This window comes from Silene latifolia, unplaced genomic scaffold (genome assembly GCF_048544455.1).
Source record: "Silene latifolia isolate original U9 population unplaced genomic scaffold, ASM4854445v1 chrun_scaffold_16, whole genome shotgun sequence".
Taxonomy (NCBI): Eukaryota; Viridiplantae; Streptophyta; class Magnoliopsida; order Caryophyllales; family Caryophyllaceae; genus Silene; species Silene latifolia.
In genome coordinates this window covers 8,712,709-8,721,696 of record NW_027413123.1, presented here as the reverse complement: position 1 = coordinate 8,721,696, position 8,988 = coordinate 8,712,709, and positions in this window count along the sequence as shown.

Here is an 8,988-nt window from a genome sequence, read left to right as displayed (position 1 = left end):
TCCATAATCATTTTCAAAACTATTCATGTCAAGCTTGTCAAACCGAACCCGACACCGAATATTATCAAACAATGATGATTATTCGAGTCTAGTTCTTCAAATCAACAAATGCGGTCTAAACGACCCTTTCAAGATCAAACCGGGTTCAAATACCCACTTTCAACACGTTTCATAACGTTTTCTAAACAACCAACCACGGCAAACAGCCGTTGTTGGCTAACCCGCGCCTCAAGCAGGCCTTTTCAGTCTCATTTTCAAAACCAGAGGGAAGCCCCTTACACCGCCGGCTGGCTCGAGCCTCTTGTAGCCGTCTGGTACAGGGCCTGTTCCCTTCCAGCATTAGTCCACGACGATCCCGACTCCGGTTAACCCGGATATAGGACGGATCAGATGACTATTCGAACCACATTTGCCAAATGCCTTACTAAGACAAATGGATCATGTTATGCACCCTAAACCTAATACGGTAAATGGATGTTTAATTTCCGTCTTGCATGCAAATCAATCATTAATCCAACTCGACATCTTATACTTGATACTTGGATTAAATCAACCGACTTAGAAAGCTCACATGTTAGGTTTAAATCATTGGATGCGCGTTCATGCATTTAAACCGTTTTATCAACTTTTGCATTCAACCAACCAAGATCGATCAATAGAGGCCGCTAAACGCGGGCGGGATTGGGTGTCTGATTAAAGGGCTTCCCAATACGTACCTTCACCTCTTACTCAGAAACTTTGGATAGTGGACGACCTTATCCAGGGCGTACGAGAGTCATTTTAGAGATAGGATGCTAAAGAGAGACGATTTCTTTATCTTTAGTACCTATATCAAAATGCTTCTTTGTGCTTCGATTTGACCGAGGTATAAAGTGGAATTCGAACGGGTTCCAGGCATCCCACAAATGCTTGGTGGCGACTCCGAACATCTCTAATCGTTTCGAGACCCTTACCGAGACGAAACCGACCGATCTAAAACGATCCGGTCGAAAGCACCTTTACGCCGCCGAGCGTGGCTTTCAAAAAGACCGATGCCGTTGTCCACAGATCGGCTGGGCATACGCAGGTGGGCCCACGTCCACAACAAGCGATGCTCCACTTTGATTCTTACAAGTTTAATCATTTATAACTCAACAATGATGAATTAGCATACTACTTGATGAATTATAATTGCTACAACGGAATAGGTAAACAAACAAAAGATTCATTCACCTAATCTAGCAATGGTTAATTAAATAATAACAACTAGTTGATCATTCTAGATGTATAATTAACAAACCAACAATAATCCAAATTAAACTTGATATTCAAACAATGAAATAGAAATAGAATAAGAGTCTTACAATTCAATAACTAAATTGGCTTCAAAAACTTGTTCCAAGATGTAGAACTTATCCCTCCATACAAATAATAAAAACAAACTTGAAATTGGAAATTGTTTATGTATTCTAATGATTAAAAGGTAGAGAAAGTATGTAAAAGTATATCCAAATTGATCAACAACATCTCCTTTTATAGGTCTTCAAAAAGCATCTTCATAAAGTCTCATAAAGTATGAGCATAATTGCCAAAATAAAGGAGAATTAAGGACTTGTTGGAATCCAATGCTCAGCCACTCCAAGGGGCATTTTGCCACTCCAAGTGGCCAGAAGTTCAAGAGTCTTTGTTTTGCCACTCCAAGTGGCATTTTGCCACTCCGAGTGGCACTTCCTTGTGATGCTTCCTTGCTTTGACTTTAATCTTTGGGCTTTGACTTGCTTTAAAATCCACACTCACATGACATCTTTAGCCCAATACCAACCTCTAAAGGAGCCCTCTCCATACATAACAATAAATCAATCCAATTATCCCATAAAAACACACAAGTCATAACCAACCCAACATAAGAGACATATGCAACAAAATCCACTAAAATGCTTCTCAACCTATCAATTAACCATCAAAATAACCTTTATTGACCCATACTAAACTAGACTAATCAATTAGTTAGATTACGAATTTTCAAATTTAGATCCACTTATCTATTTACTATATAAGTTTTAATTTTCAATTCTTAGATCTACCTTAAAAATATTATATTATAAGTTTTAATCTTCAATTTTTAGAACTACCTTAAAAATATTATACTTTATTACTATAGTCAATTGAATTTAACCTTAAAAATATTATACTTTATTACTATAGTCAATTGAATTTACAATTATGAGGAGTTCTTGATCGTCTTCACTTTTATCTTTCATAGATGGTTTTAATCTTAGTCTCCTATTTCGTACGATCTTAAACATAAATTGATATTATCTAATAAGCTCAAGGCAATTCGGCTTAACCATTCAAGAACAGTAACGTCATAAGATACATATTTCACAATGAGCCAAATACTCCGTATTACACAACTTGGTGATCAATTGTACTATATATGCCCATCACACAATTATAAGGGTAAAAATAAAAATACAAACGGAAACAATTACACCCTCTAGGAGAATCCAGGGGGATAGATTCTCGATACTCCGCAACATAATGAAATGTAGGCATGAAAGAAGTTTATTAGGCGGTAACTAATTTGCAATATCAATGCTAAAAGGTAAAATTCTATCTCGAATTGAATTATATATCGATAGAGTTCTATCTCTAATTGAATATATTTGTATAACAATATATTTATTTATTTTTGTTAATAAGTACAATATCAAAGCTAAAAGGTAAAATTATATCTCTAATTTAATTATATATTAAACGGTAGAGTTCTATCTCTAATTGAATGTATTTGTTTAACAATATATTTATTTATCTTTTTTAATAAGTATGTTTAAAATATGTTAATAGGAGATTAAAAAAAGATAATTATAGGGGTATATAATTAAAAATTCTGTCCTTATTAAAATAAGAGTCTGAATAAATGAAATAAGTATAAGTAACTAATATAATCTGTAAGGTATGAAAGTATGTAATAGTTTAAATGTGAAAAAAAACATTACTATTAGTTTAAGTGTGAAAAAAATAATCTTATCACAAAAATGATTTAGTATCCGTGCAATGCACGGACATGAAATCTAGTAATATATAAAGGGATTATTATTATTAGGAATATTCTCTCGTGTACCCCTTAACTTTTTCATTTTCTAGGATGTACCCCTCTTTTCTTGCAAAAAACTTTGACCGTCAATAACTCTTGGCTACAAATTCAGAATACGATAAACTTTTTTTTCAAATTGGCCGTCTTTAAGAGGTCTTCAGTCTAAAAACAATTCACCGACGTCTCAACTCATAGTCGGGAATTAAGGTCGGTCAAAGTTTATTCGTTAAAAAAGCTTTGACCAATCATAGCTACCGGCTACGATTTCAAAAGGCGGTGAATTTTTTTTTTCAAATTCAAGGCTTTGAAGAGATAATTGGTTTGAAAAAAAAATATCGTTTTCTGAACTCCTAACAGAGAATTATTGTCGGTCAAAGTTTTTTGTGAAAAATAAGAGGTGCACCTTAGAAAACGAAAAATTTCAGGGATATACGAGATAATATCCCTTATTATTATTATACTTATAAATCGGGAGGGAGGGTATAAAAAATACTAGCGTCTTTCTTAATTACCAGTTCCTTTAGAAAAAACCAACATTAGTCATGACCAAACCCATATTGGTAAAAGACTATTAACGCGCTATTTCACATTGTTGTGTCTTTTTCAACCATTCATGCACGGTATATCATATTATCATTATCATGGTGACATAATAAACTTAAGGAGTATTATTAGAGTTGACAATTCAAAAATTAGTTGACCTCGCTCAACAATTACTCAATCAACAACCAAGCTATATATATATATATATATATATATATATATATATATATATATATATATATATATATATATATATATATATCAAAGATCAAGAACCCATCGTCAACCCAAACACGATGGAGTATTTCGCCAACGCTAAATGCATAAGATTAAGGAGCTACCACAGCAAGTACTTAACAGCCGGAAGCGATGGCGAATCCGTCAAACAAAGCCGTGATGGTACTACCATTAAGGCACGTTGGACCGTCGAGTTGGTCCAAAACAAACCAAACATAATACGCCTTAGGAGCTGCCACAATAAGCTCCTTACTGCGTCGGATGACCTCTTTTTATTAGGCTGGACCGGTAAAAAGGCGGTCCAGACTACACGGGATGATGTATCAGTTGAATGGGAGCCCATTGTGGAAACCGGAGGATACGTCAAGTTACGGGCAGCAGTCAGTGGGAAGTACCTGAGAGGTAATTTCAAGGCCCCGCCATGGCGGAACTCGGTGACAGTTGACTTGCCAGAGATAAGTGCGACGAGGGATTGGATTATGTGGGTTGTTGATGAAGATGTGGGCGATGAGGCGGACAATGATGATCGTTGTGTTTGGGTGAAGAATGGTAGGGGATTGACTATGGGAAAGAGGATTAGGAGGATTGGGTTTAGGTCTACCACTTCCACTGATGTTGCACGTTGTAGTGTGTCTTCGTCGTCCACTGAGGCCACCGAGGAGGAGGTGGCGGAGATGGTTGGTTTGACGTCCATTCAGTCTTTTTCTTCTTTTGGCCGTGCTTATAAGGTGCATTTCTTACCCACCTTTTCTTTTCCACCTTATAATCTCAAATATTCTTTTTTGAATAAAAAACTCTTATGCAAATTTATAACTGAATTCTGAAACTCTTTTATTTATTTACTCCGTATTTTTTTTTTAAAATACTAATAAAGAATCAGTGGACATAAAAGTATATATATATATATATATATATATATATATATATATATATATATATATATATATATAGGGATCCGTGAGACCCCATTATGGCGGTCGGGTCTCACCAAATTCCTCATTATGGTGAGGAGTCAAGATCCTGTGAAGTCCACCTATATATTTAGTCAATGAGTCCATAAAAAACAATATCACGCACTATACAATACAATATCACGAATTTTTTTTTTTCAAATTTTTTTTTTTTCAAATTTTTTTTTTTTCAATTTTTTTTTTTCAATTTTTTTTTTCAATTTTTTTTTTCAAATTTTTTTTTTTTCTAAATTTTTTTTCCGAAAAAGTTTTTTTCCGAATTTTTTTTTTTTTTTTTTTTTTTTTTTTTTGTGAATCTCATACATATTTTGTGAATCTCATACCTTATTCAGATGAATCTTTAAGGCTTTTTTTTGTGAAACTTGATCATCATAATTGGTTAAAATCACCTATTTCGCTCTTTTCTTTATTAGGTGAATCTCGGACTTTGTTTTGTGAATCTCGGGCACTTGTTCAATGAATCTTAACTTGTTTTGTGAAACTTGGTCATCATAAGTGGTTAAAATCACGTTTTTTCCTCTTTTCCTTATTTTGTGAATCTCATACCTTAGTCAGTGAATCTCAAGACTTGTTTTGTGAAACTTGATCATCATAAGTGGTTAAAAATCACCTATTTTGCCTTTTTCTTTATTAGGTGAATCTCAGACTTTGTTTTGTGAATCTCAGACCTTGTTCGGTGAATCTTAGAGCTTATTTTGTGAAACATGGTCATCATAAGTGGTTAAAATCACGTTTGTTGCTCTTTTCCTTATTTGGTGAATCTCGGACCTTATTTTGTGAATCTCATACTTTATTCAAATGAATCTTAAGGTTTGTTTTGTGAAACTTGATCATCATAAGTGGTTAAAATCACCTATTTTGCTCTTTTCTTTATTAGGTGAATCTCGGACTTTGTTTTGTGAATCTCGGACCTTGTTCATGAATCTTAGAGCTTGTTTTGTGAAACTTGGTCATCATAAGTGGTTAAAATCACGTTTCTTGCTCTTTTCCTTATTTGGTGAATCTCAAGCCTTATTTTGTGAATCTCATACCTTATTCAGAGAATCTTAAGGCTTGTTTTGTGAAACTTGATCATCATAAGTGGTTAAAATCATCTATTTTGCTCTTTTCTTTATTAGGTGAATCAGACTTTGTTTTGTGAATCTCGAGCTTGTTCGATGAATCGTAGAGCTTGTTTTGTGAAACTTGGTCATCATAAGTGGTTAAAATCACGTTTTTTTGCACATCTGAGTACGGATTTCGCTAACTCATCCTCAATGTTAATGTATTTAAGTTTAATACACTAGATTCTTAAATTAACTAGGCCATATGAGATTCGAACTCATACCTTTGTGCAAGATTTGCACATTGCTCTCCCATTTGAGCTAATAGCCTTTAAGATATACGAGTACATAACAAAGATTAAATAAGGGGAACCAGGTTTAGGGTTCACATAATATACTCCCACTTCTACATATGCAATTTTGCCAACAACCGATTCCGGTTCCGGTCCAAACCGGTTCCGGTCCGGTCCGGTCCGGTTTTGGACCGGTGCCCAGCCCTAAGTAGCACAATGTTCAGCATTGAATCATAATGTCAAGAAGATCGAGCAAACCTTTGAACACACATCATCAGAAGCTCCTGATTGCCTGAAAAGCTTCCCCACATAAAACGGTATCATGTCACTGATGCAAACTCCCCTGAAAAATATTAGAACTTGTAAGATTCATTCAAATAGGTAAATCTTTCTTGGCAATATGATGACTACAATTATAAGCATAAGAAAGAGATAGAAAGTCGATTACCGAGAGACCCACAAGATGGTAGATATAATGTATGGGCCACTTCTTGAGAATGATTCAAAAAAAGATTGCCATGTCCCATCCAAGCAAAGTTTCCGAGCTAAGGTTATGCCAACCTATTGTAAGAATGTCGACAAGCTCTCAAATAAAGGTATGTACTACTCCCTCTATTGAATTGAGTTCACTACATTTTCCTTTGCGCGACATTTAAATTAATTCACCACATTTTTTCCATTATTCTCTCACATATATGTATTTCATCTCCAAAAACTTTGGCTCAAAAACAAGTGTAGTGAGTTTAAGTGAATGGGGAGAGTACATGAATATGATGATGATCGTGGTATGTCAAATTCTTAGTTTGTAAAATGAAATACTGGCAAAAAGGACAGACCCATATATTTAAGGCCTCTTCATCGATAAATGACCCGCATCCAAAGACCATAAGCAACCAAAAATAGACCCACCTGCACAATGCGATATTGAAGATCAAACGTTATGTCTACTTAACATAACAATTAGAACAACGTCGAACAAATATCCCGCCTCTATCTCTGCAGATAGTCACGAACATTGTCATGTCCGTCGGGAACTTCAAACTTCTTGAAAATAAAAATGAGACTGGGAAAATTGCCTGTGGAAAAGCAATACCTCAAATTAATTATAACAATCTCTAGATGAACTGATTCGATCAAGCAAGCAAACCAGTAGCATGAATATTGCCAAGCGTGCTCTCTCTCATCGTCAAACAATCTCTAGATGAACCGATTCGATCATATGAGTATATACCGCACGAGAAAGTCGATGAAAGTTAATTATAACATACATTATTGCCAACTGGGATGATGAACTGAAAAATTATACAGTTGATCACAGTTCACACACACATCTTGTGGTGATAATAAGCATCCGACAAAAATAAAACATTACGGAGAATAACTTAACTCTATTGCAAACTTGCAACCTCTACAAACATAAGCTCATTTCCCTACAAGTTTTGGCTAAGCTCCTCAATGTCTAGTTTCTGATCTAATGCAAATGATATATGCTACCTCTACAAACAAGTGTAAGGCTTCGTACATCCGACACAATCATAAGACTACATACATTACACACAAGCATAAAAGTGTGAGCGTAAGAGTCTTTGATGCATTAGGGTAATATGGTGAATGATACCTTAACAACTGTAGCCTTCAATAAAGTCAATCAAAGTGGTGAATTGAATAGATCATCTATATATGTACATAAGATCACTACATAGAATTATAAAGAGTACACTAAATCATCAATATATATTACATGAATAAGTTAATTGTATCCGCAGAAAGAACTACTTTTCCGACAATACAACTTTGACCATAGAGAATCACACAAGTATAAACGCGGTCATTCACCACCTTAAATCACAGATTCAAGATGAACACGACATCACCAAAAACATAAATTGATATGCTTTACAATAAGCAAACAATTATGGTGGCCATAGCCACTAGAAATATACTGTACCACTCGCTTTTATGCTTGTGTTAGATAAACCGATTAATTATACTCTCACAAAGCGAGTAATACAAGCAATTTAATTAACTTTCGACAATATTATTTCCCACAATTATTTAATTACAGTAGTAACTAAATAATTTGCTTGAATTGGAATTTTTACCCCATAAACAACAAAAACAGTAAAAAAATCCAAAACAATCAATCCATAGAGATGAAAACAAGCAGAATAATTGAGGAAAGAAGAGGAATAAAATCATATTACCAGAAACCCTAGATTCACAACTACAACCACCTGATGACATATCTATCATCATACCTGCAGCAATCAGTCACATAGAACAAACGTATGGAATTGGCTTGAGCGGATGCAATATGATTTAAACAAAGCAAATAGACGCCAATTTAGACCTTTCTATCCTCATGATAATCGTTTACTTCACAAATTGACATCATTTACTAAGGCTAGACAGAAGTGAAAATCTGTGTAACAAACAACATAATTGCACATGAATGCAAACAGTCAGAGATCAAATAATCAACTTGTATCATATAATCATAGAACGAAAAAACAAATAAAATCAAATATCATAAATTCAAAAGAAATTACCACAGTCAGAGATCAAATAATCAACTTGTATCATATGATCGAAATTAGAATGAAACTGACATGAATTTCAAGCAAACAGTATACTCAAAACGAACAAATCCGAAACACATAGCAGCACACCACAGCTACATTTCACATCAAAATTAATTTATCCAAAATTTCAACAAGGATTAATGTAATACCAGATTACCAGTACAATAACACTGAATATTCTCCATTAACAATTCAATAATAATAGTTGATCGAAAATGTATTAAATTAAATTGAATCGGTGTA